The sequence below is a fragment of the Sinocyclocheilus rhinocerous genome, unplaced genomic scaffold (assembly GCF_001515625.1).
Source record: "Sinocyclocheilus rhinocerous isolate Xijiao unplaced genomic scaffold, SAMN03320098_v1.1 scaffold23, whole genome shotgun sequence".
NCBI lineage: Eukaryota > Metazoa > Chordata > Actinopteri > Cypriniformes > Cyprinidae > Sinocyclocheilus > Sinocyclocheilus rhinocerous.
Genome location: NW_015644367.1, coordinates 347,834 through 350,962, shown reverse-complemented (window position 1 = coordinate 350,962; position 3,129 = coordinate 347,834).

Sequence of the window (3,129 nt, the reverse complement as noted above, 5' to 3'; positions counted from 1 at the left end):
CAACTGACGAAGAAAACGCATGTGAGGTCTGAGGTAAAAATTTAGTTTCCGCCCAGATAAACTTTTAAAAATAATGTATTATTTTTCAAACGTTTTATTTTAGCTTATTTAAAATGTTTTAAATGCAATGTTAAAATGACGGTAATTTGAATGATAAAATCGTGGGGTGGGGGGGTTTCTGTTGTGTAATCGACTATTGTTTTCAGTGTCGACTAGTAGGAGCTGTACCGTTTAGTCGACTAGACCCGCACATCCCTTTCAACAATGATTAATAATTTGATCTCAGGTTTTTATTGTATCCGTACTGCTTATTACTAGCACTTGTTAATGTTTGTACCGTAAACACTTTTCCTAGCAGATAAATTCTTATTATGTTAATGGTGTGCTTACCATCTGTTGATCACAACAGCTTACCTATGTGAAGCTAAATAACTTTTTGTGAGTTGCTCTGGATAGGAGTCGTAGCTGATTGTAGATCCTATTTAGAGGGGCTTCATTCCCTCTGTGTTTCATTTCACCTCCCTTAAATATCGATCTCCCCAGCCCTCTTAAAATACACGACTATGTGCTGCTTACTTAGTGCCTTAAATGTGTAAATGTAAAAATGTCATTTAAACATTCAAGTGGCAATAAGATTACGTTTTTGTGCAATTTTAAATTAACTGTTATACACTTGAAACACTACCCAGTCAACACGTGAGATCAAATTTTATAATATTCACTTTATATTTTTATTTATTTATTTAAATGGCACAGAACCGGCACTTAATATGTGGTTTATATGTTGATTTTAACCACCAGTGCTAAAAATGCAGGTTAGCTTAATGTTAATGATAATACTGATAAATTTGATGATGGCAGCCATGTTGAGTTATTGTTGGCGATTCTTGCTTTTAGGCTTTAGCATATTAACATGACCTTTTCATGAGGTTTATCATGATAATATCAAAGGTAATGGCAAATATGAAGGCATCTGGCCTTTGATGGTGGGCTGTGTATATGCATTGTGCACAGGCCTTGTGGGTAGTGAATACAACTTCAGCATGGTGTTTATATGCAGGTGACCCGAGTTTAAATCCACCCTGGTGTATTATATGTTAACTATTAACATTGATAATGGTAAGAAATGTTTCTTGAGCACCAAATCAGCATATTGCAATGACTTGAAGGATCATGTGGCACTTAAGACAGGTGTAATGGCTGCTGAAAATTCAGCTTTGTCATCACAGGAATAAATGGCATTTTAAAGTTAAGTTAAGTTTCAAGTTTATTTATCATGTGTACAATGTCAGTGACAGTTTGCACATTGAAATGATTAGGTTGAGGCTCAGGCATTCTACATTAGTGCAATACAGTATAAGTGCTATACAATACAAACCAATACAATTAGAGAGAAGGGGAAACAAGTTTGTAGTCATGTAGTATGTGTCTGTTTTTAAATGGCAAACAACGTTTGTAAAGAAAAATAGTTATCATGAGGTATATGTGTTGTACTGAGATTGTAACGAGTAATAATATTACCCAAATTGTATTAGTAATGCGTTATATTACTGCGTTACAGCAAAAAGTAATATACTACTGTAATATTATTACTTTTGTAATGCGTTACTCCCAACACTGGTTGTATACATCTTTGTAACGAGTGTAGTGAGCACTACAGAGTGTTTAGAGTTCTGATGGCCTGTAGATAAAAGCTGTTCTTCAATCTGCTGGTTCTGGATTGAATACTCTTGTACCGCCTGCCTGATGGCATTTTGATAAACAGGTTGTGTGCTGGGTGACTGGGGTCAGCAATGATTTTGCAAGCCTTCCTCAGTCATCGCGTGTAACAGATGTCCTGTAAGGTGCCTATAATGATTTCAGCTGCTCTCATGACTCTCTGGAGAGCCTTGCGATCGCTGATGGAGCAGCTTCCATACCAGTCAACCAAGCATCCTGTCAGGATGCTTTCAATGGTGCATCTGTAGAAGTTTGTGAGGATTTTGGGGGGGAGGCCAAACTTCTTGAGCCTCCGTGGAAAGTAGAGTCGCTGACGGGCAGACTTTACTACTGACGTGACATGCAGCGACCAGGACAGGTCATCAGAGAGGTGCACAACGAGGAACTTGATGCTCCCGACACTTTCCACAGCAGTTCCGTCGATGTGTAGGGGGGTGTGGCTGTCCACCTGCATCCTCCTAAAGTCCACTATCATCTCTTTAGTTTTGCTGATGTTGAGGCAGAGGTTACTATCCTTGCACCACTTAGTGTTTTTACATCATCTCTGATCAACAAAATTAAAGTTTTTTGGGTGTTATTATCAATATGATGACGAAACCTGTACCGGGGATCTTTCGTATCCTCTGTCGCAATCTGCCGGCCCTAGGCTCACTCCCTTTCCGCCAGTCACCGCCGCCGAGCTTCATCGCGGCCGTCGCTCTACTCGACCAGCCACATGCTCTCCACAACACCGAGGCTAAACCTCGCCTCCACCGGCGAGACTTCCAACTTTCCTGACATCCTCGTATCATTTGGCCATGCCAATATATCCTCCGATCGGAAAGTGGATAGTATTTAAGGCGGAAGCAAACGCTGATTTTTTTTTTTCCCGACGAACCATTCTCACGGAGGGTAAACAAAGCTGATCTGTACGATCGATTCTTCATCCTGCAAATCAGCCAAGGCGGCCAATAGATCGAGCAAAGCCTCGAACTCGCCCACTCGACACTATCATTGTCCCGCACAAGACCCGGCTCTCCTCGAGCTTTGGGTCGCAGCGGCAGGTCTTAAACGAGCCTGGGCCGCGCCCCAGTTATCACTGCAGCAAAACCTCATTCGCTTCCCGCTTCGGCTCAACTTTTCACCGAGGCTCTTGGCCGCAGCGCCACATGTAGCTGGGCCTCCAGCTCACGTAGCAGTCGCTAGCGTGAGACTGCCTCTGCTAGCACCGCAGGCCTTGTTGCAATAATATTGAGTAAAGTCGCTAAAGGTAGGTCGTTTGTTGTTAAACGACGTGATGACATTATGGTTGATGTCATTTTTTGTAACCAAGATGCAAAACTGCGTAGAACACGCAATGAAATTACTCAAATTTTCTGTATTAATTTTCACTAGCTTTTTACCTGTATTTTAAATTACACATTTTACTCG